We start from the raw sequence: 27,845 nt of genomic DNA on the forward strand, positions 1-27,845 counted from the left end.
ATTTCAAAATGGATTCATCATTATGTCACTACCCTTCCAGAAATAAATTAAAAGGCCCTGTGTTCCAGTAAGTTTTCTGGCCTGTGGAGGGGCTAATCTTATCTTCTCCTGTGAGGGTCATTGGCCCTGTGAATCTCTGTGCTGCCGAAACAGGTCATTTTAAAATGGGAACATTGGTCTTTCCTGGGGGACCACATCTTAAGCCAGGACGCATGCTCTGGGGTCCCAGGTCTCATTAGACTCCTTCATGGCCTCATCTTGATGATGCTGCCACCTCTTCGTTTGCACTTAAAAGCAAAGGAGAAAAAAGAAGTAAAATAAATGAGATGAGGTATAAAAAAAAAAGGCAAAATGATTACTTAATAAAATAGTAGAGATCAAAACAGTAAAAACAGACAGCGCTGGTAAAAAGACAAAAAACTCCACTGGATGAGACCATAAAGGGCCAAGTGAGGTCTTTTGTCTAAATTAAAAATAACTAAGCCATAAAGTAGGGAGCCCAAGGTTCAGCGCATGGCGATTCCAGAAGCTGCAGCCCAGGGCCAAGCACGGGGGCTCTCCTGCTCTTTCTCTTAGGCTCCGGACCCCAGGCCAGATACTGAGATGCGCCACCTGATGGCGCAGGCTCAAAGGAGAGTTCCACAGTTCTGGGATTCCACAGTTCTGGGCTGGGAACACAGTTCTAGCCTCCCAAATCACCTTCCCTGGCCTCTGCTCATGCGTCCACCTGCCCTTCGCCCAGGTGGTCCCCTCCCCCTTCCCTGCTTCTGCCCTCCTCACTACACCTGCCTGCCCAGTAGGGAAGGGCGGAGTGACAACCTGTGAGCTCCTGTCCCAATTCTGTCCCCTGTTGGCCACGGGACGCTGTCTCTCAAATGTACTCATTTGTTTTCAGCATAACATTGGCCTGGCCTGCCTCCCAGGCATCCTCTGGAACCCGGGGTACCATGGAAGCCTGAGGGGGTTTTGCTGATGGAGGATCAGTTCAGGACTTCCTCCCCCCTGAAGCCTGAAGCAAATACTCCCACCCAGACTGAGAGCATCACCCAGTTATCAGTGAACTGAGTGCTGTTAACACCCACGATATCCCCTCCGTGCCTGGAAACGTGTGGAGGTTATTAGTCGGTGCTTAATAGATATTGACTGATTGATCGAAAGGGCTTGCATTCTCCTTGTTTTCCTGCCTCTCCAACCAGACTGTGAATTCTTTGAAAGATCACCCTTTTCTCTCTCCTTCTCTCCCTTCCATTAGTCCCATCAGCCATGAACTGTTTGAGCATCTATTATGCGCTGAGCCCTGTTCTAGGCCTCAGACGCAGCCCTGCCCGCAGAAAGCCTGCCTTCTGGATGGCAGAGGAGGGAGGAGGCTGTTAAAAATCAAGGAAACGAATAGCAAAAAAGAGCTGCAGATTCTCTGTCACCAAAAAGACGGAGGCGGGAGCCACTGGGGGAGGGTGGCCAGGGCAGGCCATCAGTGGGTAGGAGGGTGAGGAAGGGCTGGCTGGTGACGGAGCTGAGGGGGAGCATTTTGGCAAGAAGGAACCATGTCTGCACTGGCCCCCAGGTGGCAAAGGCAGGAAAGGGAGCCAACAGGACTGGGACAGGAGGAGGCAAAAGGGAGGGAGGTGAAACCGAGAGGGAACCCCGAGCCAAATTACATGGCAGGTCCCTGTGGGCCAAGAAAGGGGTGTGGACTTACTTTCCAGGACAAGAAGGAGCCAACGGAGGGATTTTAATCCAGGGAGCAGTGCGATCTATTTGGTACTTTGGAGATGCTCTCTCTCAGGGGTTGAAGAGGAGGTTGGACACGGTGAGGATGGGATCCATCGGTCAGACTGTGGGACAGTCTACAGGACAGGCGGCCTGCTTGAACAAGGTCGGGGTCGGGGGTGGGCGTGCGTGGGGGACAGTTCATGACTGGGAAGGCTCAAGAGACATTGGCCAAAGGCAATGGACCGGCCTTGTTTGCGTCCTGACTTGAACCAACCAGCTGTAAAAAGTCGTTTTTGAGGCAATTGGGGAAACCTAGATTGAGTGTTAGATAATGCTATGGAGCCATTGCTAATTTTGTTAGGCGTGTTAATGGTATGGTAATTAGGAGAAAGGAAAAGAAGTCCTTATCTGCTAGAGATACAGATTGAAGGCTTTGCAGGTGAAATGAAATGATGTCTGAGATTTGCTTTAAAATACTGCAGAAAAAAAAATCTGTGTCTGGGAGAATAGATGAACCGAGATTAGCAAAATGTTGGTAAGTTTTGAAGCTAGCTAATGGTACATGGGGGTTCATTTTACCAGCTTCTGAAATTTTCCACAATAAAATGTGAAAAAAAAAAAAGAGAATTTTTTAATGGGAAGAGTTGGAAGGAAACCATCTGTGGACACTTTGCTCACTGCCCCGGGCATATGTCCAGCGTGCCTCAAGCAGACGTATTTGACCGTGAGCTGTGGACTCGGATAAACCTGGCGCAGAGTCTTAGTTGGTCAGTTGCTTTCTGTTACCTTGAGTCGAGCTGCTCAGTTTCTTATCTGTAAAATGTTGGGTTGTTACAAGTAGTAAGTAAAATGGTACATGTAAAGCCCTTAGCTTAGCGCCCAGGCAGTGGTGACTGCTCAGTTCCGTGTAGCCATTCTGGACGTGGTGTAGACAGGGCTGAGGCACAGCATGACTGGATTCTGGAAACTTCTCTTGGGGATTAGTTTCCACTATCTAGAAAGCTGAGGCTGAATACATGTGTTGGGGTGCCCACACCATCAGACGTGTGTACACACCCCTGGCTTGCCTTCATGCACCTGCCTCCACAGGGAGGCCTCCTCATGGCACAGCCTGAGCAGGCTTGGAGTTTGACCTCTATGAAAGACCGGGGCAGTCCTCCCCACAAGACCAAGGGTGAGACAAAGAAGGTTGTTCTCAGAGGAGACCAGCTGTGTGACCCACAGAGGAACTGGGCACTGGGCAGCCCATCTGGGAGGACACAACTGGAGGGAAAGGTGATGCATGGCGGTAAGCAAGGGGCTGAGGAGACACTGTAGTGAGAAGGGGAACAGGCTGGGGCCCTGGGGGCCGTGCAGGAGGGGCAAGGGGGAATGTCTGACTGGAAGGTCTTCAAATACAGGAAGAACAAGGAAAGCCATCACCAAACCTACCAGCAGTGTGAAAATGGTAGTTTCCCAGGGGCCTGTTTGTAGTCTCCGGGCTGCTAACCTTGAGCTGCTGAGCTGGATGACCTCACAGGCCCTTCGAGGCCCCCCAGCTCCTCTCTCTGTGGTGGGACCAGAGAAATGCAGCCTGGTCTGGCCTCCTGAGGCCCTTCCTCTCTGTCCTGGTTTTTGATGTGAGAGCCACGCAGCTTCCAGAGTGGAGCAGGGAACGCTCCGATCAGAGAGACAGCCCTTGTGGTGTGTGTGGGAGGGTTAGTTCCTACCTGCCCAGGTAGCGGAAGTAATCACTGGATCCAATGCCAGAGGGAGACAGGGAAGCCCAGAGGGGCCTGTGCCAAAAGGATGGGGAGTGAGGGAGAGGGCGGCGAGGGCAGGAGAGGCATCTGGGGCTCAGATATGTGCAGAGGGCAGGTGTACAGGGAGAAGTTTGGGGTGCTGGGGCACCTCCAGCTCCCAGGGAGAAAGGCAAGGAGGCGGGGCAGAGGGAGCCAGTGCCTTCCCCCCGCCCTCCCTTACCCCCACCGCAGGCACTGGGGCCACAGGCTAGTCAGGCAATTCTGTCGTCCTTGCCAGGAAGATGCTTTTAATCAAATCCAAGTTGAGTGGCAGGAGGGAGGGAGGAGACCCGTTGTGCCTTCACTTGCTGTATTCCAGAGAACAGTTCAGGGAGTTGCGAACCCTGCCCACATCACATTAACACCAATAAAACATGCCGACGACTCCCACTCTTCAGATGTCAACATTTAACTCCAGAGCCTGGCGCCAACCTCCAAGCGGCCTCCCTCGGAGTGCAGACCTGGCGGGAGGCGTGGGTGGAGGGGTCCTGGCCTGTGACCCTTGCTGCCTCCTGCCCTCCGTTCAGCTCTGAGGCCTCGGGGTCAGTGCTTGAAGTGGGGGCTCTGAGCCCCCAAAGTCTTGAGGACACCTGTGTCGGAAAGGGGGCTTCTCTTTTTCTCCCAATCCGAGGCAACTTGTCCCCTCTGTCCATCCTAGGAAAGATGTTTCCCTGCCAGCCTGGTCTCCTTACCCCCTCCATGGAAAGAAGTCCTCCTGGTGGCATGGTGGGGACGGGCTTGCTGGAGCCTCAGGCTTCCTTAGGCCAGCCCGGGCTAGGGGCAGGGGCTCCTTGGACAGAGCAGATCACCAGACACCACCAACTTAAGGCAGTTATGTCAAGAGCTTGGGGTCAGGGCTGGGAGTCATATGAGCTTCTATTCTGCCCGGTCCAGGGTCCGTGGCCAGATCCTCCCTGAGAGCCCGGAACAGGGCACCTCCCTGAGAGCCTTCAGGCTGAGGAACAGCTTCTGGGAAGCCCAGCAGGTACCAGAAGCTGAGCCTCCTCGTGGGATATCTGCAGAGTCACCTCCTGTCACTCTGGATTTCCTGCTGGGGGAGATCTCTGTCCACAGGGGTGAATGTGGGCATCCCAGGCGATAGGGATCCCAGGGACGTCTAGGAGCGGAGCCCCAAAATAACCCCAGCTTTCCATCGAAGCAACTTTTTTTAAAAAAAGATTTTATTTATTCATTTGACAGATGGAGATCACAAGTAGGCAGGGAGGCAGGCAGAGAGAAGGAAGCAGGCTCCCTGCCGAGCAGAAAGCCCGATGTGGGGCTCGATCCCAGGACCCTAGGATCATGACCTGAGCTGAAGGCAGAGACTTTAACCCACTGAGCCACCCAGGCGCCCCTCGAAGCAACTTTCTTATCCGAAAAAATTTTGCACCCCCTCCCGCCCCGCCGCTGTTCACTGTGTGTGTTTCTTTGTTTTAAATTACCTTCCAGTCAAATCACTGAACTTTCTCCTGAGAACCTTTGAGTAAGTCGGAGGCGAGCCACATTTGGCGGGTGTCTTCATGTGCTCACCAGAACTTTGAGGGACATAGGAGCCCGAGTTTGGGCATCGAGGCTTTAAGTGATCTGTGTGTGTGTCTCACTGGCCAGCTATGCTCACGCATAGGAACACTTTTTATTCGGGGTTGGGGGGGGCTCTTCAGTAAGGGGGATGTAGTTTCCTCGGGCTGCCGTGACAAATTACCACGCGCTGGTGCCTTAATAGGGCAGAAGCCAAGTCTCTCACAGAAAGGAGACCAGAGGTCTGAAAGCAAAGTGGTGGCCGAGCCGTGCTCCCTCAGAAGGCTCTAGGGCAGGGTCTTTGCCTCCCTCCTTTAGCTTCTGGGGGCTCCATGTGTTCCTTGGCTTGTGGCCACTTCACTCCCATCTCTGCGTCTGTCTCTACATCACCTTCTTCATTAGTTCAGAAGAGGAGCAACGCAGGCTTGTGGGGATGGAGTGTTTAGGGAAAAACAGCTTCCCCCACCCGGCCCCCACCGGAGTTGTTGAACCTTAAGCAGATGAGAAGAAGGTGGCTCTAGGTTTTGGAGGTAAGGGGGACCCTTAACCCTGAAGGCAGCTTGTACCCGAGGGTGGCTGGCTGGTGAACAGAGTGATGGGGCCTAGGGGGTTCATAGGGCTGTGCTGTTCCTGAGAGAGTGTCCTGCTGGGATGGTGACATTAGCCAGAGCCTGGTCAGTCCCCTTCTGTCTCAGAACTTTGGCCTGAGCTTCAGGGGCAGCTTGGTTCACAAGGAATGTGTCCCCTGCTTCACAAGGCCATCTCCCCTCCTGCAAGCATGGGTGGGGGGTGCGGGCAGCCCCCCCTGGGCATCGTCAGCTGCGGGCACCGGGGGCTGTGGCACAAAGAGTACTGTCTTCCTGGCTCCCCAGTGAGGGGGGATGGAGTCAGCCTCTAGGCTTCCTTTAAGACACTGGAAAGTGCCACGGAACCAGCATAGAGGAGGGACTGGCTGGGGAGAGGCTGAGTATTTTCTCTCTGAGAGAGCCCTGCCCCTTACTTTCCCCACATGCTGCCTATGTATTATCATGCTCTACATTTGAATGTCTATTGTCCCATGAAAAATGCCCACATCTAAGGCATGACACATATGCCAGCAAGGCCCCCATGACTCAGCGCACCTCTCAGACTCTCTGAGGACACTGCCCTCAGAGCCCCTTTACAGTGAGGAGACGCTTTGCTTTATAGTCTCTCCTCACTGTTGACTTAACAGCAGCGCACAGCCTCATGGCTCTCCTTGTGCCAGGCCTGGCTCTCGATGCTCCTGTTTTAAAACAAAAACAAAAACAAAAACAAAAACAAAAACAATGCATCTGGTGCATCCAGTGGCCTTCAGCCAAAGCTTTTGAGAATCCACAAAGGCAGGTGGTACTTAAGGACGGGTCTGGGTTTTGGAAATGGCGCTGAGCCTCTCCCAGCAGAGGCGGAGAACCATGTAAGAGGGAGAGCTCTGCGGAGCGAGGAGTGAGGGCTCCAGAGGGGCTCACAGGCTGCCCACCACCATCCTCCGCTCTTGGCCTGCTGTTCTGCTGCTGTGGCACCTCTGGTGGCCACAGCAGACGTGGCCACGTAGCGCCTGGCTTCACTTGCTACTCCCTTCAGTTCTCTCTCCCATTCCTCCCTTGTTGTGGTTCATTTTGCATGGTTCGCAGGGGTTCCCCGGCGGGACTGAGCCTCCGTTGCCTCTACCCGTAACCAGCTCATTTACCTCTGGGTTGGCCTTTCTCTTTCCCTGTTTCTCTCTTCCCACCGTGGCTTCTCCAGGGATCGCTTCCCCAACGAAGCTACCTGCACGGAAGTCTATGTTTGGGGGACCCAGAATGACAGCTGTCCTGTGGGATTTCTTTTGAGGTTTTATGAATGAACTATTTGCACAGACCCTGAAAAAGTGAGTCACGGCAGATATAGTGACATGTGTCCTTAGGCATTTGTCTCATAGGCCTTTTTTTTTTTTTCTTCTCTCCTTTTTTAAAAAAGCAGGTTTATTGAGATCTAACTCACACAGCATACAACTTGCCCATCTGAGGTGTGAGATCCAATGGTTTTTAATATATTCACAGAGTTGTGCAAACATCACCCCAATCAATTTTGGAATATTTCCATCACTCTAAAAGGAAATATGGCACCCATTGGTAGTCACTGCCCATTTCCCCCTCAAACCTGCCCTCCACCCCAGGCAACCACAAATCTATTTCCTGTCTCTCTAGATTTGCCCATTCTAGAAGTTTCATTTAAACAGAATCATACAATATGTGGCTTTTTTGTGTTTGATTTCTTTCCTTTAGCATAATTTTTTCAAAGTTCATCCAGGTTTTAGCATGGATCAATAATTCTTTCCATTTTTTTTTTAAATCTCCTCACCTGCTTCACCCACCCCCCACCTGCCTCCCCGCTGGTGGCCATCAGTTTGTTCTCTATCGAGAGTCTTTTTCTTGGTTTGTCTCTTTCTTGCTTTGTTTTTCCTTTGTGCCTTTGTTTCTTAAATTCCACATATGAGGGAAATCATATGGCAATTATCTTTCCCTGCCTGACTTAGTTCACTTAGCATCATACTCTTAGCTCCGTGTCATAGCCTAATAATGCTGAGGTGTGTTCCCTCTAACCTGCTTTGTTGAGGGCTTTTATCAGGAATGGATGTTGAACTTTGTCATGTGCTTTTTCTGCATCTATTAAAATGATCATGTGGTCCTTATCCTTTCTCTCATGGTGTGATGTACCACATTGATTTGAGAGCAATTTGTTCATTTTTATGGCCGAATAATGATTGGTTGTATTAGCTATACCACATTTTGTTTATACGTTCATCAGCTGACAGTTGGGTTGTTTCTATCTTTTGCCATTATGAATAATGCTGCTACAAATATTCACGCACAAGTTTTTGTATGGATGTGTGTTATTCCCTTAGGATATATACCTAGGACTGGAATGGCTAGGTCAGCTCTTTCTACTTTTAATTTTTAATTTTATTGTTAGACAATACACATCCATATTATTTCACAATTTAAAAGGTAGAGAAGAATTCCTATTTTTTCCTCAGAGGCAACCAGTATTTCCCAGTTTAAGTATATTTTGTCGGACATTTCTGGCATATATGAACAATTATAAATATGTGTTCTTCCTTTTTTTACACAAATAGTGACATATAATACACACTGTTCAGCACCTTTCTTTATTCACTTAACCTTAAATCTTATAGATTATTCCATATCATTACAAAATAACTTTTTATTTTTTTTTTTATAAATGTGTAGTACTCCCTTGGATGGAAGGAAATAATTTATTTAATTTGAATAATTTATTTCACCAATTTCCTATTAAAAGACATTTAGTTTTTCCCCATCATTTATTATTATAAACAATGCAATGAAAAACCTTGAAGAAATACCATGTCCTGGGGCGCCTGGGTAGCTCAGTCAGTTGGATGTCTGTCTGCCTTTGGCTCAGGACATGATCTCAGGGTCCTGGGATGGAGCCCCAAGTCGGGCTCCCTGGGGGGTCTGCTTCTCTCTCTCCCTTTACCCCTCCCCCAGCTTGTGTTCTCTCTCTCTAATAAATAAAATCTTAAAAAAATAATACCATATCCCTTGTGTTGAGCTCATCCGTAGGATACATTTCTTTTTTTTTTTTTTTTTTTTAAAGATTTTATTTATTTATTTGACAGACAGAGATCACAGGTAGGCAGAAAGGCAGGCAGAGAGAGAAGAGGAAGCAGGCTCCCTGCAGAGCAGAGAGCCCAATGTGGGGCTCTATCCCAGGACCCTGGGATCAGGGCCTGAGCCGAAGGCAGAGGCTCTAACCTACTGAGCCACCCAGGCGCCCCCGTAGGATACATTTCTAAAAGTAAAAGAACCTCATCAAAAGGTCTGTGAACTTTAAACCTTGACACCTGAAGCCAAATTGCTTTCCACAGAGTGATACCGTTTCACTGCCCATCCACAAGGTATGAGTGGGTTAGTTCACCCACACCTTCACCAATCCGATGGGTGAAAAACGTGCAATTTTAAATTTGCAGTTTTCTTATTATGAGGGAATGAAAGCCTCCTTAATTCTCTTTTCGGTAAAATGTTCGTACCTTCTGCCCATTTTTCGACTGGTTGTGATCATTTTCTTGATGATTTGTGGATGCTTTTTATTTACCAGAGAAATTAGCTCTTTGTCTGTAAGATGAATGTCTAAAACTGCTTCCGATGGGCTCACCCTGTTGCTTTTGTAGATTACTGTTCATAAGCATGCAAAAGGTTTTCTCCCTGAGAAGGTGTTACATATTGCCCCCCCCACCCCCCAGCCCCTTCTCCCCACTGATCAGGGGTAGCTGTGTGACTTGCTTTGGCCAATTAAATGTGGGCAGAGACATGTTTGTCACTCTGGGCCGAAGTCTGAATTGCCAGTGCTTCACACATTCTCTTTCCTGCTGCCGTGGGAATTGGCACCAGCCGATGATGGCTGTGCCTCCGGCCGAGGAACCCAAAGTGAAGGTGGCAGTAGTGACAACATGGGAGCTGAGACCCTGGCCAGTCTGTGAGAGAACACAGAGCTTGCATGGGCAAGAAAGAATCCTTTGTTGTTTGATGCTACTAAGACTTGTACTTTTTTCTCTCTGCAGCATAACTAGCCTATCTTGACAGATGATTTTTGCCACTGAGAAATTTTTTTCGTCTTGATGAGGTTAAAATGATCAATTCTGTATTTCAGGACTTCTGGTTTTTCATCAGAAGATCTTTCCCCAGTTCTGGATCATTATTTTAAAAATTCTCCCATGGTAGGTTGAAAATCCATGATCTCTCTCCCAATTTGAAATGCCATCAAGCAGATGTGAAGTGTTGTTGTTTCATGGTTAAAGAAGTAGGAGCCTGGGGTAGCGGCCGAATCAGCCACCATGTTGGTTTATGTCTGGCTGCTACCAAGAGACTTGACTGTAGACACTGACTCCAATTAGGAGCTTGTTTTTTCACACAGGAATCTAGAGTTGGGCATTCTGCGGCTTGGAGGGCAATACCAAGGGATGTTAGAGACTTAGACTTCTTAGGTACTTCTGTTTTACCCTTAACATGTGACTTTCTTAGACTTCATGGTCTAAGATGTGTGCAGGAGCTCCAGCCATCAAGTCTGAGTTCCAGGCAGGAAGTAGGAAGAAGAGAGTACGATTAAAAAAAAAAAAACCCGTACCAATTGTTCATCTGTCTTTGGAGGAAGTTTCTTGGAAGTCTCACTCAAAAACTTTTGCTTATTATCTATTGCTCAGAACTCAGTGATAGGGTTGTGACTTGTTTCATAGGGGCAAGAAATGTTTTGCTATGTATATATTTTCAAGGAGTGTTTTCCTAAGTGTATTTGCTGGGCAGTCTGGGTGTTGGTATGATTGAATGGTGCCAGCTGCTACTGGGGTGTGGTGACAAAGTCCTCTGGTAGCTTCAGGGCTTTGGAGAAGCACCTGCTCCTCAAACAAGAGCTCCCTGGTTGGTGAATGCCGACAGAGGGCACACAACTGGCAGCACGCCCTCCTCGATTCTTCACCCTTCCTGGGCCGGCTCCGGCTTTGGGAGATTAGGATGTGGCCTCACCTGTGTGTGGGAGAGGACCCCTGGGTGGGAGAGAGTGGCCTTCGCTCTGGGAGTCGGAGGTCTGGCAGGCTGTAGCTCATCCAGCTCCAGCCGGCACCGATGACCTGTGGCTTCCCCTCCTCTGAGCCCATTTCTTTCTCTGTAAACTTGGGTAATGAGAACCACTTCCCAGGGCTGCTGTGATAACAGAATGAAATCATGTCTAGCAAGGCCTTTGGGGGTTGCTGCTGTTGACCTTGGGACAAGAAGAGAAGACTGCCTGAGAGTCCCCACCCCCCTGCCCCACGCCAGCAGCTGGCCCACAGAGCTGGGGTGGCCGGTGTCATCAGAGAAAGGCCTGGAGGAGAAGGGTGTGCCGCTCACCTGTTCGCCTGCTCCCACACTTGCCGCTGCTTCCGGACTGTCCTTCGGGATTTCTTCACCAGCCTCACAAAACTGGAGTCACTCACTTGCCATCAGAGCCAGCTTCCCTCCCCACTCCAGCCCTGGTCTAGCATCTCTCAGCCAGTGGCCTCACTGAACTCATCAGCCTCTTTAATACCTTCATCTACTTCATCCTCCCCTCTGCTAACATGTCTAGACACCTCTCTCTCCTAACCCTTTCTTTCTCCCCACCTCCACCCTTTCCCTGACCCGAGTCCCCTCAGCCTCCCGCTCTTAGTCACTCAGGGCTTTCTATCAGGAGAGGCTGGGCTTGCGCCCTGGTAACTGAAGCCCCTCATCTCAGTGGCCTCATAGTATATACGTGCTTGTTTCTTATTCACAAAAATTTGCATGACTCTAGGACAGCTGTCTCCAGGGATCCAAGCAGCTCAGATCTGGCAAAGACACCATCTTAGCTCGTGCCACACTTGTCACAAAGAGTGAAGGGAGACTAGGGGATTTGCTTGTCTGTGCTTCTAGCGGATGTGACATTCAGACCCGTAGCACACTGGCTACGAGGTGCCTGGCTCTGCTGGCTGCAGGGGGCTGGGAGATGTGGGGAGCACATTCCGCCGTCAAGTCTCTGTTTCTTGCAGTGACACATGCAGCAACCTCCTCTGCCAAGACCCTCGAGGAGCCTCCTCCCAGTTCATGTCCAAGTTCCTGCCCCTCAGTGATTTGGCCCCACCTGATGCTCCCCAGCCCATCACCCGCTGCGCCCCGGTGTGAACTCTCTGCTCCAGGAGTAGCCAGCTCAGTCCTTCCTCCAAGCCTCCGCTCACGTGGCTCTCCTTGTTGATCGGTCTTTGGCTACTTCTTTCCTATGTTCTTCAGGGCCCAAGTCAAGGTCAATCTCTCGTGAAAAAGCCTCCTCTTGGTTCAGCCCCTAGTGCTCTCCCGTCTCAGAGCTTTTCCACGGCTTATTTTTAAGCTCTCACTCAGCCCTGAGCATATGTTCCTTCTGTAGCCCATGTACACTGCAACCCTCGGAGGTCAAGGGCTGGCTCATCCTCTTTGCCTTCTCAGTAAGGGCTCTCAGTGATTCTAACTCATGAATGGTTATTAAACACCTACAAAATGCCAGGCACCAAGCTCGGCAAGGAGGATGCATGGGAAGGAAGGAAACATGATCCCGGAAGGAAAGAAACTGGCATTTTTATGTACCTGTGGTGTAACATTTAATGATTAAGAGCACTCTGGCGAGGACTGGGGGTTGAATCCTGCCTCTGGTTAAATTAGCTACGAGACCTCAGGCGAGTTACTTAACTTCTTTAGCCTGAATTTTCTCACTTCAACAACAATACTGATTGCTATCTCCTGTGTTCCCTTCTCAGGACTGCTGTAACAAATCACAGCAGTGCATTCTCTCTCCAGCTCTGGAGGCCGGCAGTCTGAAATCAGGGTTTGGCGAGACTGTGCTTTCTCTGAAGGCTCTGGGAAGGAATTCCTCTCTTGCTTCTTCCTAGTTCTGGTGGTACCCAGCAAACCTTGGTGCTGCTTGGCTTCTAGGTGTGTTATTCCAATCTCTGCCTCTGCCTTAGTATGACATTCTTCTCTCGCTCTCTCTGTATGTCTTCTCCTTTTTTGACAAAGGCATCAGCTGCTGGACTTAAGGCTCACACCTATCCACTCTGACCTCATCTTAACTCGTTCCATCCGCAAAGCTCTACTTCCAAATAAGGTCACACTATGAGGTTCTGGGTTGACATATATTTTGGGAGGGGACATGTACTCAACCCACAACACCCCCCTCGTAAGAGTATTGTGAGGGTTAAATAAGAGGGTGCCTGTAAATCATTGGGCACAATGGGGGTGCCCAGAAAAAACTCGAATGGTACTCATTTCAAGAACAATATGGTCGTCAGAATTATTTAATTTGCAAGTATCTGAAACCCAGCTCAGCCCTGGTGTGGTGGCTGGATCTGGGTGCTTAAACGAGGCCATAAGGAAACTTTCCCTCCTCATCTGTCAGCTGTCTGTGTTGTCTTTATTCTTGGGTACGGCCTCCCAGTGAGGTGGTGAAGACATCCCCTAGCAGGTCCAGGGCTCCATTTGACCTGTCGATCATCCGCAGTGGAAAAGCAGCACTTTTTTCTCAAGAGCTTCAGCAAAAGTCTCAGGGCTGACTTGTGCAAAAGTCTCAGGGCTGACTTGCGTGAAACAAGTCTGGTCCATGCATGAGCCCATCCCGGAAGCAATCCTGGTGGCCAGGGAGTTGAATATCCTGGACCGTGTTGGGGACGGGGGTGGTGGTAAGGAACGGGGTGGAGGTTAGCCAACGTGGAAACACTTGAACAAGCAGGTGAAGGAGGGGCAGTTCGTCAAAGGGAAGTCACAATGCCGGCAGATCAGATGCTAAGCAGGCAAAAACACAGCTCGTATGCTATGGATGGCGGCAATGCTGTGCGCCAGCTCCCCACCCAAGGCCTGGGATGGCGCAGGAAGGCAGTACATGCTTACTGAAAGATTGCATGGATGGTGCAAGAAAGAACATGCTAGTCACCAAATCAGTTTGCTCAGGTTTTTTCGTTACTTCCCGCAATAGCAGGCAAAGGAGGTATTATTATTTCCAGCTTGCGGTTGTAGAAATTGAGGCTTAAGTGATTGATCCAAGATGACAGAAGGAACAAATGATAGAGTCAGGATTCAGAGCCAGGTGGGTCTCACTGCAGAGCCTGTGCACGTGCTGTCACAGCATACTATCCTTGTCCCCCAGACTCACAGCCAGAGAAGAAAGAGTTTGAAGCCATACTCTGGCTTTCAGGCGCAGAAGCAAAATAATGCATTTCCTAGTCACCTTCCCACCATTTACCACTCCAGAAGCTGAAACTGCCCTCCCCACCCCGTTCCTTTGTCTGATCACTTCTTCTAATGTATTGCACTTTGTTATACTGGAATATAAAGCCTGGACTTAGCCATCTCTTTAGGTTTTCACTTCTTTTCTGTGAAGCTCTGTGCCTGTAGAAATATTAACATCAATAACACCTGTACGCCTTCTTCAGTTAATCTGCATTTTGTTCATTTAATTTGCAGACCCCAGATACGGAATTAAAAGGGCCAAGGAAAGGTGGTTCATTTTCTACAGTGATATTTAGGTTGTTTCTAGTTTTCAGCTATTAGGAACAAAACCGCTTTGAACAGTCTTGCCCATGTTCTTTGATGGACATAAGCCAAAGAGCTCATTTCTGTTGGATACACACCTCGAAGTGAAATCACTGGGTCATCTGGATATCTTCTCTCAAACAGTTGTTGCTCCAACTCCTTGTTCTCAGAGTCCTCAAATTGTGCAAGGCCCCTGCCTGCCTAGACCTTGCTAAGCCTAAAGGTAGAGGGTTGAAAAAAATGACCTCCTGGGACCTCTCAGCATTTCCCACAAGGGTTTCGCCATAGGTCTCTGGCCCCAGCTTCTGCCAGTGCAACTGTTTGCTCATGAAAACGTTTCATGTGATTAGCCAAGTAATGACATCTTAAAACTGCAGAGCTAATATATTACGTAATAAAACACAGGAGCAAATCTCTTTGACACATACTGGTGATTTACTCTGCCAGCCATAAAGATAATTACATTTCAGGTTGATATATAAAAGGCGGCAGGCAGAGCTTATGACGAATTAGCATGGCTTTGTGTTGGACCTCTTCATCCACGCGGACCTGTTCATCATTCCTCTCGCAACCAGCCCGCAAACACTGACTTGGCCGGGCCTGCCCAACCACTGGTCACTGCTGCCACTAGAAGGACCTGTTGGCGGCATTGAAGGAACAGCTGAAGAGGCTCGGGGGTACAAGGCATTCGTTCCTACAGGCAGCTCTGGAACATTGCAGGGGGACCCCAGCCTGGGGGACAAGACACTTGGTCTCTGAGCCTGCTATGCCTCTTCTCAGTCACCAAGTCACCACCCCTCCGAATCAAAATATGCCCTAGGTAAAATGCTTCCCCTACCTCCTTGGCCTGTTACCCAGGAGAAGCTTAAAAGAAGTCTAGTCTCTCTGAGTTAAGTGTCAATGAACTTCTAAGGACAAAGGGACAGGACCTTTGTACCTGAACCTGTCCTGTGTCACTGACTTCTGGGATTCCCTTTCTCCATGTTCACTGCTGCCCCAAACCAGGAGGCAGGCACCCAGAGGGGGGGACCAAGGAGAAAGGAATCTGGAAGGACAGGCAAAGGTATCCAAACTCCCTGCTGGAAACAGGAAACTGAGGAAGAAAGAGAATGTGTGGCCATCTGTATTCATAGAGAAAATCCGTGTCAGAATTGAGACTAGAAGCTGGGACAAAAAGTATAGAATCAGAAATGGGAAGCTTTTGCTACCATGCCCGGTGAGGGAGCCTGGAATCCCCCATGGTGTCTGCTGCTTTTACCTTTGCACAAACCAGGATTTCAAAGGGAACTCAGCCCCGTGCTGCTTTAGGGGAAAGTCCAGCTGCATGCAGGGGGATGGACAGAGTGAGCTCTAGAGAGCCTGCTGGCAAATCCTTAGACCTGGGGAAGGGAGAGGGGGGCACCTTGGAGCTGATTATGGTTGGAGTAGCCATGCGGTGACTCTCAGGGTTTCCTGCCACACACACACACACACACACACACACACACACACCCCGCTTTCCCCCTTAATCTTCTGAGGCCCTCACCTTTGGTTTTCCACTAGAAACCATCTTCATCTTATCAAACCTGGGCAGAGCACCTCCTCCAGGTCTATGGGCACATTCTTCAGTGAGCCCCAGGACCTCAGAGTTTGGGAAGCAACAACGCAAATATGAGATTCATCAAAACAAACAAAACCAAAAAACACACAAAAACAAAAACCCCCAAAGCTTCCAAGGGATTGGCAGTGCATCCTCTGAGCCCCAGAGCCCTTCCTCCTTGGCATGAAGTCAGGCAAGGCAGGTCTGGGGTGCAGTTAGCTGGGGGGAAGCAGCGGGGGAAGCCTGTTAGCCGGCCCAGAAGAATCTATAGAGTCCCTTCCATGTTCTGGAATGTACAAACTCAAGCACACACACAACCCTGAGCATCGGGCCCCAACCCCCCGCCGCGTCATTGGGGCAGACGGTGGGCGGTGTGTGTGTGGGGGGGGGGGTGGAGGAGGTGCTTCTGAGCCCTTGTGCGGCTGCGGGGGTCCCTGGAAAGCCCCAGACCCCTCCTCCCACGCACCCGCCCCCCACCCCGCCCCGCAGATGGGCTCCCGCTCAGCCCGCTCGGCCCGCAGCCTGGGCGGGAGTTCCGCGAGCCGAGCCGCGGAGTGCGGGAGCGCGGGCTTCATGAATGACAACCGGGCGGGGGTGGGGGGGCGGGGACCGCGGGGCGTCCATTTGTTCTCCTGGCGGAGGAGGCGGATAAACAGTGCTGCTAAAGACCGCGGCGCCACGTCCCCGGCTTGGGGTGGGGGGGGAGCCGTCCCAGCGGGGAGCCCGGGAGAAGATGAATCGCGTTGAATGACACAGGACATGGCAGATTGGATGTTTAATTTGGGTATCTCTTTAGAATACCCCCACACCCACCTCCTCGGCTCCCACTTAGCATCCTGCCGGAGAGAAAGCCCTGCTCCTCACAAATTGCCTTGTCAGGCGCAGAGAAAAAGCCCTACGTGACTGATGTCTGTCTAGGTGGATCCTTCCAAGTGCGGGGAAAGGGATCGGCACGACAGCAGAACGCGCCTTCCTACGAAGACTGGGCGTGGTGCCGGGGCGGAGATCTGCCTTAGACACCAGGAGGGACCGCCCGGGGAGGGGGGCGGGGGCGGGCCACTAGCAGGGGTGAGGGTTTGTCTAGGGGTCCGTCGGAAGCAGAAGGAGGGCCAGGCGAGCTCTGCTGGGGTCTGCGGCGGGAGGGCCTGCGGGTCCCGGAGGGGGCCAGGACTGGGTCGTCGAGGGCGGGGCGCCCGGCGTGGGTTGCGGGGTGCAGAGGCGGGCACAGCCTCCAGCCACCAGCCAGTCTTCCCAAGACTCCTCTCCGCAGCAGCCTGATCACAACCTGTCAGTCCCGCTTCCCCTCCAGCCTCACCTGCCTCCAAATCTTTCCAAACAAGGAAAGGAGCTGCAAACATGGCAATCACCTTCACTGGCGGCGGCAGACAGCTGCCAGGGCACAGCGAGGGCTGGAGCTGGGCCCAGCCGGGAGGGGGGAGCCAGCGAGGCGGTGCTCCGTGCGGCTCTAGAGCTCCTGCGGAATGTGCGCCCTCCCCACCCCAACGTGCGGGGGTTGTGAGTGTGGCCGTGGACGCCCATGAGCCGGGCCAGGGACCCGCATCTGAGAGGCCACCTGCTCAGTTAGCAGTTCTGGAAAGAGCCCTAGGGGCGGGGGGCGAGGGGTGGGTCTAGGACCAGATACTGTCATTTCTGCAAAGCGCTGTTGTCACCTGAGCAAGTCCCTTGTCCTCTTCCGTTGTACAAGGACTGGGGGCTTCCTCTATCCAGCCAGTCCTTCTGTGGTTCTGGAGATCCCTTAGGAGGACCCGGGATGGCATTTAGTCCCTGAGGAAATGGCACTTGCTAGGCTGTGGAGTGGCCCTGCCCTCTCTTCACCACCCCAGCGGAGGGCCAGGGTGACTCCTCCAGGCTGTGTGGGATGAAGAGGCCTGTGGAACAGAATGAAGAGGCTGATGGAGGGGCGTCTGGACCCTTCCTCCCTTCCCGTCAGCCTGCAGAGTCTTCCTGCACATGCCCAGGATAGCCCAGTGGGAACACCCGGTTCCCCAGAACTGTCTGCCTTCTTATTCCACGAGCTGGCTTTCTGAGGCTGCACAACTCCCTCTGAGTTCTTGAAAGCCTGGGGACAAATAGAAAGGGGGTGTTCTCCACATGAATGTGGGTTATTTGCCTCCAGTGAAGCCACAGTGTGGGTAATTTATCTGTACAAATCGAGACAGATTTTCCATCTGGTCTCCCTGAGATTTCCTCTCAAATCAGGAAACTACTCAAGTTCCCACTCCCCCACCAAGCCCGCCTTCCCATCTTCCTGCCCTGCAGTGGTGGATGACTGTCCCCCCTGCCATTCAGGGAAGAGAGCCAGCAAGGTGGCCCTAGGAGGGGAGAGCTGAGAACTGAGGGGTGGGGGGGACTCTGAGAGAGAAGCGCCACTTAAAATGTCCCTTTGGCTTAAGACATGAGGTAGGTGGGGAAAGTACCTTAATCATATGGAAGTTAGGACAGTGAAGGGTATCACCAGCTCATCCTGATGCATCACAAGGAAGATGTGGGGTCCCGATGCTGAGGCAGTCCCCAGAAACCCATGTCAGAGCTCCCCATCCCCTGCCTCACCCTTTCCGGGTCCTCCGTGAGGGGACTTATTATCCTCATGTTCTCTGCTCCCTCATCTTGTTCTTAGCAAAGTACCTCTAGGAGCCTTGGCACCTGTGTTGGAAGATAGATCACCAGGTGACTTCGTAGGCAAATCTCTGGCTCATCTTTTCTGAAGGTTTTGTAATCAAGTTAAGACTTTAAAAAATCTAACTCTGGCCTTTGTTCCTTGGACAAGTAAGACCAACACTGATGGCCCTTGGAGTCTCGGGGCCCCTAAAAGTAGCAGGCAGGAAGGACGTACTGGGTCATCAGATGGGGCAACCCTGCAGAGACTCTGATGGTAGCAAAGCCTAAAAGAAGGCATGCAACACAAGGGGCCTTTGTCCTTCCCTCCCTCTGCTCCAGGTCAGTGGATTCGACACCAGAGCTAAGCTTCGGCTAAGCCCTGACATTCATTCCTTGCCCAGAAGGAACTTGAGGGAGACCCTTCCTGGTCCTCTTCTAAATCAGCCGTCTGGGGGGACAGATTACAGAGGCAGTGCTGAGGGAAGGGCTGCAGGGAGGGAGGGCAGCTGATGCTAGCTTCCTTCCCCCAGTCCCAATGCCTTCCCTCTGGGGGGTGCTGCTGGATAATGGGTGCCCATGTTTCCTAGCCACTAGCTCTCCCCTGCCATCCCCACCCTTAGCAGTGCTTGGTGGAGGCCCATAAATGGGCCTCTGAGTTGGAGTAGGTCAATTAGGAGCCTCAGGTTGGCAACAGAAGAGAGAGAAGAGGGACTGGGATGCTACCCTCCCCTCTGCCTAGCCACTGTGGCCCCCTCTGTCCTCTGGTGAATCACATGGGCTGGAACAATTGCTCGAGGGATGTGCAGTGGGAAGACCCGAGGCCTCTTCTTTTGCTAACTGTCCCCTAACTTTATTTAACCTTAGTTTATTGTCTATAAAGAGGCAGGACAAGGAGAGAAACACTGGGCTGGAGGAGTAAGGGAGCTTTAGCTTGGGAAAGGACACGACGTCTGCAGAGCGATGTGCTGATGCGAGTTACTGTTGCGGTCCCAGTCCTGTGTAGCAGGAAGGGAGAGGCTGGCCAGGTCACTTCGCTTCGTAGGGACATGGCTCATCAAGGCACCAACCACCCAGACAGGTGTATGGTCCATAGTAAAAGGTGAAACAGCGACCACCGCCAAACACTGGGGGTGTGATGCTTATCCAGAGGGTTCCTCTCCATCCAACAGGAGGCTCTAGGGCCTAAGCCAGGTGAGGACCCTCTGAGCACTCATGGAAGCTTTCATGGGCTCCTGTAGATGGGAGGGAGGCGGGAGAAGGGGAAGTTCTCCCCAAAGGACAGGTTAATAGCAACCAAACCAGCCCATGCCAACCGACAACTGACATGGCTTGGCACCCCCTGGGAGCCCACCCTGAGCTGAGTGCCTTAGGAAACTCTGAAGGGTTTTACAGACCAGTTGAGATAATAAGGTAACCCCTTGAACAGGGGCAACAGAACCTGCCATTCCCAAGTGTAGAAGGAAGAAAGCTGTTCACCTCTGAGGCCCTCCCTGCAACAGTAGCCCTCCTTGGGGAAGTGGGGTCCTCTTCAGCTGGGCAGGGAGCGCTAGAGGCTGAGAGAGGGGGACATGGGGTACCTGGCAGCATGCGGGCCCGGCTTCTACCTTTCAACATAGTTCTCTGACACCAGCTGGCTCTCCTACAGTTCAGATCAGTTCTGACATGTCACAGGTCACAGGGCTCCATCCCACGAGACTGCCCCCACCGCCGATGCCAGCTGCTAGTCCTGGGTCCCCGAGTCACCCACACTTCTTCCCAGCCAGCTATTAATTCTGCTTCCCACATTGACCACACCCCTTTCAGGTTCAACAATTTCCCAAAATGACTCAGAACTCACTGAAAGCGGTATGCTTATGAGTATCGTTTTATTAGAAAAGACCCATGTGAACAGCCAGATGAGCAGGAGTAGGAGACCAGGTGTGGAAGAGCTTAGAGCACAAGAGCTTCTGGCCCGTGGCATCAGGGTGTATTTCCCTCCCTCAGCCCCGCTCCCCAATCAGGCAGTTCTCTGAGCCTCGTGGTTCAGAGTTTTAATGGAGGTTTTATTACTTAGGCACAATTGATTAAATCGTTGGCCTCTTGATTGAAATCCAGCTCCAGCTTCTCTCTCCTCCCCGGGAGATCGAGGCTGCAAGTTTCGGCCTCCGTCTCCGTCTCTCGAGGTCAGTTTTCCTGAAGACTAGCCCAGCCCTCATTCTGAAACTACCTCGTTCCTCCCTGTGAGTCACAGCCTTAGCATAGACTCAGGTGTGGTTGAAAGAAGCCAGAGAGAGGCAAGTTACGGATAACAAAAGGTCCTCTTAGCATTCAGGAAATTCCAAGGGTGTTAGAAGCTCTGTGCCAAGAACCGGAGGACAGAAACCAAATCTTTTTTTTTTTTTTTTTTTTTTTTTTTAATTTGAACACAACCTTCCTAGTTACTGAAGGATCCAGATCCTGGCTGCCATTGGGAGAATTGCGACGGTGGTAGGGGTTGGTGGCTTCCCAGGGCTGGGGGAAGTTGAAGAAGAAAACTGGGAGGAAGACAGGGTCAGAGATGACCTTTAGGTAGCTAGAGGTCTGTCCCGAGGAGGAAGAGGCACTGCAGGGAGGAATCTGGACCAGGAGCAGGAATAACAGGGAACCAGGTTTTGGCGGGAGATTTCTGGCAACAGGTGGGCTGTCTTGGGAGGTAGTGAGCTCACAGCACTGGAGACATTGGAACCAAGCTGAATGCAAGTTCCATGTGAGCAGGGACCCAGGTGTGAGCTCTGCTGTATGCCTGGGACCTGGAGAAGTATCAGGCAGAGAGTAAATATTTGGTAAATATTTGTTGAATGCCCATTTGTCAAGTCTAGAGAAGCTAGATTAAATACAGGAAGGCACAGTCCAGTGAGAAATCCTTCGAAGCTCCTACCATATCCAGCCATTGTGCTGTTTGCTGGTTTTTTGTTTTTGTTTTTGTTTTTTCCTGAGGCCAACAACAACAACAAAAAAGGCGGGGGGTGGGGAGCGGGGAAAAGGGAATCTCTTGAGCTCACAGTTAGTGGAGAGAAAGACATTTATATCTAGAAAGAAGTTCAATAAAGAACAATGCAGTTCCCAGTTAAAGATGGCAAGTTGAAACCATCCATTGGTTTGTGTCTCCTCAAACCCCATGAAAATGGCAATAAAGGGATTTTATTAAGAGCCGTGGGCCCATCCGTTCAGAGGTGAAAGGCAGATGGAAACTTCTAAGTAAAGATAGTGAACTGAACACACACAATTAATTTTGCCTTTCTTGAAAACCTTACCAGAATAACTGTAAATTTTTTGAAAAGTCAGAAACCCACGAGGATGGAGAGAACGGGAGGAGCAAAATCAGCAACAGAAGTATGGAAACTAGAAGGCAATGATGAGGGGACCTAGCGGACTGGAACCACTAAGGGGCATGGAGCTGAAAATCCACTCCCTCCTCCAGCCCCTCCACAGTCCCAGGTGTCACTGGGAGTGGAGCAAGGGAGGGAGCTAAATAAGGGATCTTGGTTGAAAACAGAGAACTTTGATCTCTGGGTCTCCTCCCTGAATTTGTGCTGGTGGAGAGTTGCTTCCCCCTGGGGGCGGAAAACTGAGATTTGTTCCCAGAAATGGTAAAATAGAGGCTCTTGGGTGGGGATACCAGGTTGAGGATTGATACCACACTGAAAAAAAAGGGGGGGGTATGAAATGAACACCTATATATAGGGCACCGAGAACTCTGCACCCCCATTCCTAGAATGTGGGTGGCGAGGACTTTACTCTCTGGAGACTCAATGGGGGAGGCCTGGGAAGTTTTCTCGGGAGAATCCCATCAGCTCAAGAGGGAAGACTTAAAGATACAGATGTTGGGGGTTTCCCAACTGAACAGCCAATCACCTACATGAATCTCACTGTCCTCAAGTCCTATTCGCCTCCTAAGACTCCCAATCAGCATTTGGTGCTCTACTCTTAAATTGTTGCTGACAACTAAGGATTGCGATTTATATGGGAAAGTGGCCAATGTGACAGATAAGGGCGGAGACAAACGGAAATAAGCAATTCAGCAGAATGACATACTATGCAGGAAGAGGAAAACAGTAAAGTTACCACCAGTATCCTTTGCGAGATAAGTGGAGATAATTACAGGAAATAAGAAATGGATGCTCTAAAAAAGGACAAAAAAAGAGTTTGTGTAAATTAAAAATACGATAGCAGAAATGAAAAATTCAACAGACGCAGAAGAGGATAAAGTCTAGAAAGTCTCCCAGAAAACAGAACAAAGAAGACAAAGGCAGAGAAAATAGGAAAGATAAGGAAATTGAAAGATAAGGAAACCTGGCCGCTCCAGTTGGGGAGTTAGTGACTCTTGATTTTGGGGTTGTGGGTTTAAGTTCCCTGTTGGGTTCAGAGATGATTTAAAAATAAAGATAAAGTCTTGGGGCTCCTGGGTGGCTTAGTGGGTTAAGCCTCTGCCTCCAGCTCAGGTAATGGTCTCAGTGTCCTGGGATCAAGAGCCCCCCCATTGGGCTCTCTGCTCAGCAGGGAGCCTGCTTCCCCGCCTCTCTCTCTGCCTGCCTGGCTGCCTACTTGTGATCTCTCTCTCTCTCTGTCAAATAAATAAATAAAATATTAAAAAAAATTCTTTAAAAAAAAAAATTTGAAGGTGTAACTCAGGGGGTCCTCCACTTGAATCAAAGCGTTTCTGCTAAGAGAAAACAAAAAGGAGGAAGTTGGGAACTAGCTGGAGCTGCTCCAGGCCTGAAGGGTTCAAGTTTCCCTATGGAAAAGGCCCACCAGGTGCCTGAGAGTGGGAACGTAGCTACCACTAAGGTGCAACGTTGTGAAGTTTCAGGACACCGGGAAGAGTCTGTAAACTTCCTGCAAAGGATCTGACATCAGATGGCATCCTTGTAGTCCAAATCATGTGCCCTGTGATCTACCAGAAATTAGGATATAAACACATAGTCAGAAGGGGGATGGTGAGAAGTTGTGTGTGTGTGTGTGTGTGTGTGTGTGTGTGCACGCGCGCAAGCATGCGCGCGTGAGAGATTTTGAGAGAAATCTACATAGTGGGAAGTCAATACATAATGCCCAAAATGGAAAAACAAAGAAGTAGCAACATAAGCACATTTTAAAGACAAGTGGAGGTAAATATCCAAAGCATTACCTAAAAGCAGTAAGAGTAGTTGCCCCTCAGGAGGGGTGCCTTGCCGGGGGTGCACGTGTGGCGGGTGAGCAGGGGATTGCTGTTGTGTTTTGTTCTGTTTTTAATACTGAACCTGGTAGAAGTATGTAACTCAATTATGTACATTATAGCATTGACAAAACCCTAGAGCTAAAAAAAAATTGAGTGTATACATTTTGTTACATTATTATACATTTTCTTATGTCTGTAATCTTTCATCGTAAAAATGTTTCAAAGGGAAAACCCCAGGCCTGGGATTTCTGTGGGTTGGAGCTGTCAGACAAGCCTTCCTGTGGAAGGGGGTTCCTCCAGTAGAATATTGAACTTAGAGCAGAGTTCTATAGGTTTGGGGTCGAGGAAGCAAGAAGACTTTGGGGGAGGAGGGAATGGCCAGAGCAATGGCTCAGGTAGGTCCTGAGGCAGGCGCGTTTCGTAGGTTCTTTGCTCTGATTGGGTGAAATGCCACCTACCTGTACTTTGCTCACAGGTGGAAAATAAGATAGATTGTTGGGGAGACTAGAAACCACGAAGAGGGATCTGGACTTTACCTGGGGGGCTGGAGCAACTGGATTTTGCCTTTGGTGTGTGTGAAGAAGGTACACAGTCCCCACCAAGAGCAGGACAAAGCCATTGGAGAAGCTGGAGGCAGGGAACCAGCCAGTGACTTTTCAGAAAAATGGTGATAGGCTTGGGTGATGGCGGGGGGAGATGGAAGGAGGGGAGGGGAAAAGCAGCCTTGAAAGCTGAAGAAGACAGTGGCGATGACTGGAGGGAAGAGATGAGGAAGGAGCCTGAGGGGAAGACTTAGAGTCCGAGAATGGAGTCTGGGAAGAAACAGACAGCAGGAGAGGAGCTGCCGGAACCAGGAAGGTTTGGCCGTATGCGTGGTAGAGCGAGGGGCTGACTCCAGCACGGGCTGCCGTCTTGGCGGTTGCAGTTCTAGAGGAGATCTCCCAGATGGTAAGACAAAGTCTACCATGACAACTGACATGTGTTTTGGGCTTTGCACTCAGAGTCCGTTCTCAGACCTGGTCTCATTCAGCATTGCCTGGTGGGGAAGGCAAGCACCGTTCTCCTCATTTTACCAATGGGAAAACTGAGGCTCCTAAGAGGTTAGATAACTTAATTCCATGAGCTCACAATCAAAACTCATCTTTTCCCTCCCAGTTCTGTAGCTTGCCCCAACCCATCCTAGTAGATGATAGTAGGGGCAGTTGCCTTGAAGAAGGCTTGTGGAAGGACAGGCATGGAGGGTCCAGAGGACTGGGTTCCCCTGGAGGGGATGCAGGAGAGGCAGAGGAGGAGGGGGTGGGGTAGCTAGCAGACAAGAGAAGGAAGTGGCTAATCCCACAGGAGAGGAAGCTTGGGCTTCCAGATGATGTTAGTGGTAAAACCATGGGCAAATGAGGTGTCCTGGGCCCCTGCCCTCTGCCACATGCTGCGCTCAGCCCCTCACTTGCCTGTGCTGGCTCCTTGAAGTAGGGGAATGAAGCCCTTTCCAAGGCCATTTCATCAGCGGGTGGCGGAGCAGGGATTTGAAGCCAACCATCTCACCCTGAGACCTGGAAGCCCAACTCTGCCATGTCCAAGGCCTCGTGGGGGACAGGAACCATCGTTTTCTTACTAGAACATCTTTTTAGGGGCACCTGGGAGCATCAGTTAAGTATCTGCCCTCAGCTCAGGTCATGAGCTCGGGGTCCTGGGATTGAGCCCCATATTGGGCTCCCTGCTCAATGGGGAGTCTGCTTGTCCCTCTCTCTCTTCCCACCCCATGCTTGCTCTCCCAAATAAATAAATAAAATCTTTAAAAAAAAAAAAACCAAACCCCACATCTTTTTAGTATTAAAAAGATAGATTTCTTATTTACTGTTTACCCAAAGTAGTGATGGTCATCACACGAACAAGGAAAAGTAAATTGTTATTGACAGACAGTGGAATTTCCCATCTCCTCCCCCACCCCCAACTTTCTGTGCACTCAGCCTAGTGAGGGCAGGACTAGGAGGGAGGGTCCCAGGACTGCCTGGGACCCTCCAGATGAGGGGACTTAATACGGAGACCCTAGGTGGGTTTTAGAAAGGCTGTAAATCGTCGGACTGGCATATGAAGGTTTGTGTGTCCATACATTTCCCTCTGTGGGGCCAACCATCCCTCAGAAGCTGATCAGCCTCTGACACCATCTCGCAGCCCGGCCAGCTTTGGGGTGTGGGGCTGCCTGTGCAGAGCGGAGAGTGTGGGAGAGAATTCGTCAGGGCATGTGTGCACGTACGCACGCACGTATGTTTGTGAATTTCGTGGTGTGACTGTGTGCGGGCCTTGTTTGGGATTATGAACCGCATGTTTGTGGAGAGACAGTTGTGTATGTGGTGCCTGTCACTCAATGTGTGTGCAGGTGTGTGTGTTCATGTGTACACGTGTGTGAGTCGCGTGTCGCATGTCGATGAAAGTGTGGGATGTCTGTTTTGTGATTGTGAGTCACTTGTGAGAGAGCAGATTTATATAAACACGTGTGTAAGTTATGTGGATTTGTCCGTGGATGGAAGTGTGTGGTGGTGTATGTGGGTATGAATCTTGTGTCGGGCAGGTAGATTTGTGTGTGTGTGTGTGTGTAGTGGCACCTGGGAATGAATGAGTACATGGGTCCAGGCGTGTAAGTGCATTCTGTATGTTCTGGGAAGGAGGCACATCAGGGATTTGGGCCATTTTCCATCCCCTCCCCTAAGCTGTCAGGTCCTGCTCTCATTTGGGTCTAGAACGGTAAGTTAGAGAGAGAGGAGAACATCCTTTCAGCTGCCTGTCACCTGCCCAGGGAACAGTGACAAGAAAATGTGCTTGTTTATATCCAAATACCTTAATAACCATCAATTTCACATGTGTCGGGAGAGGGGCGGGGACAGGCAGCGTTCAAGTTGAAGGACACACAGATATTAAACTCAGTGTGCCAGTTAATTCGGGAGTCCCCAGGCCAGTGGCTGCTGGACCCAGACTCCCAGGCCGCCCAGAGATCTTGGAGCACCATCTCTGTTTTCACTCCTTTCTCCCTTACATGCCTTTTAGCAGAGGCTTGGAATAACATTAATTTATCCGAGGCGTGCATGCCATAAGTTACTTTTTTAATTATTATGATCAAAATATTGCTTAAAATTGACGCCAGCTGCATGTGTTTCTGTCGGAGATCATAATTGCAATTGTAAATTGGGGAGCAGCTCGGAGCCGGGAGCTTCCCTGAGTAACGGCCCCGATACCATTATAGAGAGGTGGATAAAAATAAACCGGCAGATCGCACGGCAAAAATACGCCAGTGCGAGTTAAAAGGATAATTAGCAGAGCAGAAAGGGAAGACGCCAGGCTCCCCGTTCAGAGGCTCCCTGTCTGAAACTGGGTACTGTGTGGGGGTGGTGAGGTCAGGGAGAAGGGTGGTGGGGAATGGGGAATAGGGGTGATGCAGAGCTGGGGTCTGGTGGGCAGATGGGGAGTGGGAACTGGGGGGGAAGGGTAGCCGTGGGAGACTGGGATGGGGGGAGGGGTTGGAGGAGGGAGAGACAGATAGCGGGGTTCCCTCTCTGGACCCCAGTTTCTCCTGTAAACTGGAGACAATAAAAACACTTATAATGGTTCAAACCAGGTGAGGCATGTGACAGATTTCCAGAACCCACAAATTCGGTATCTGGATAAAGGGTTCGTTACTGATGCGACTGGAGAGACTGGGTGTTTTTGTTTGTTTGTTTGTTTGTTTTTACCTTCTGGGTCAGGAACTAGTTAGGTTGCCTTTAGAAAGAGGCTGCAGGGCTGAGACCAGAAGAAGGTTTCTGAGACCACAATGGCTAGGAGAACAAACCTTGGGCTTCTTTCATTCCTTCGTTCATTTGACAATGTTGACTGTTCTGGACCCATTCTAGGCCTTTGGCGAAGGTACAGAAGGGAGGGAGCGCCACGGCGGTCCCCACCCTCGTGGCGTTCCCATTGTAGTTGCCCATAAACAAGGAACATAATAAGTAAACACTGTGATTTTATAGAAGTAAGTTCTGAGGGCCAGTTACTTAACCCAGCACTGCACAACCTGCCTGACTTCGTGGAACCTGCCATTGTCCCTGTAGTAGTACTAGAAATCACAATAGCTCGCATTTATGTCGCACCTGCCATACGCCAGACACTGTTATTCTAAGCACTTGTGGGAATAGTAAGCTATTTAATCCTCAGAATGAACCTGCGAGGCAAGGAGAAAATGATATTTTAAGGCCTGTGGGGTAGACCCATGAAGCTGCTGTCCTTTGGCTGTGCCATCCTTCTGTCCCTGCTTCTGCACCGTCCGTATCAGCTCTGTGTCTCTCTGAGCGTGAATTTCCATAGCTGAGAATGTGCCCAGCACACGAGGGTTGAGAAACTGCCTG

General features: G+C 50.6%; 2 long non-coding RNA genes across 2 annotated transcripts in view; one reads left to right on the forward strand and one right to left on the reverse strand.

Moving 5' to 3' along the window:
• LOC131837173 (uncharacterized) overlaps window positions 1-27,845 on the forward strand; it is a 222,503-nt gene that overhangs the window by 149,935 nt on the left and 44,723 nt on the right. The window lies entirely within an intron of this gene.
• Window positions 14,535-17,537, reverse strand: LOC131837158 (uncharacterized). The gene is made up of 4 exons (XR_009355953.1): window positions 16,993-17,537; window positions 15,624-15,719; window positions 15,357-15,477; window positions 14,535-14,735 (listed from the first exon to the last, which is right to left on the reverse strand). It is a non-coding gene; the product is annotated as an uncharacterized LOC131837158 (long non-coding RNA).

The sequence above is a fragment of the Mustela lutreola genome, chromosome 1 (genome assembly GCF_030435805.1).
Source record: "Mustela lutreola isolate mMusLut2 chromosome 1, mMusLut2.pri, whole genome shotgun sequence".
Lineage (NCBI taxonomy): Eukaryota > Metazoa > Chordata > Mammalia > Carnivora > Mustelidae > Mustela > Mustela lutreola.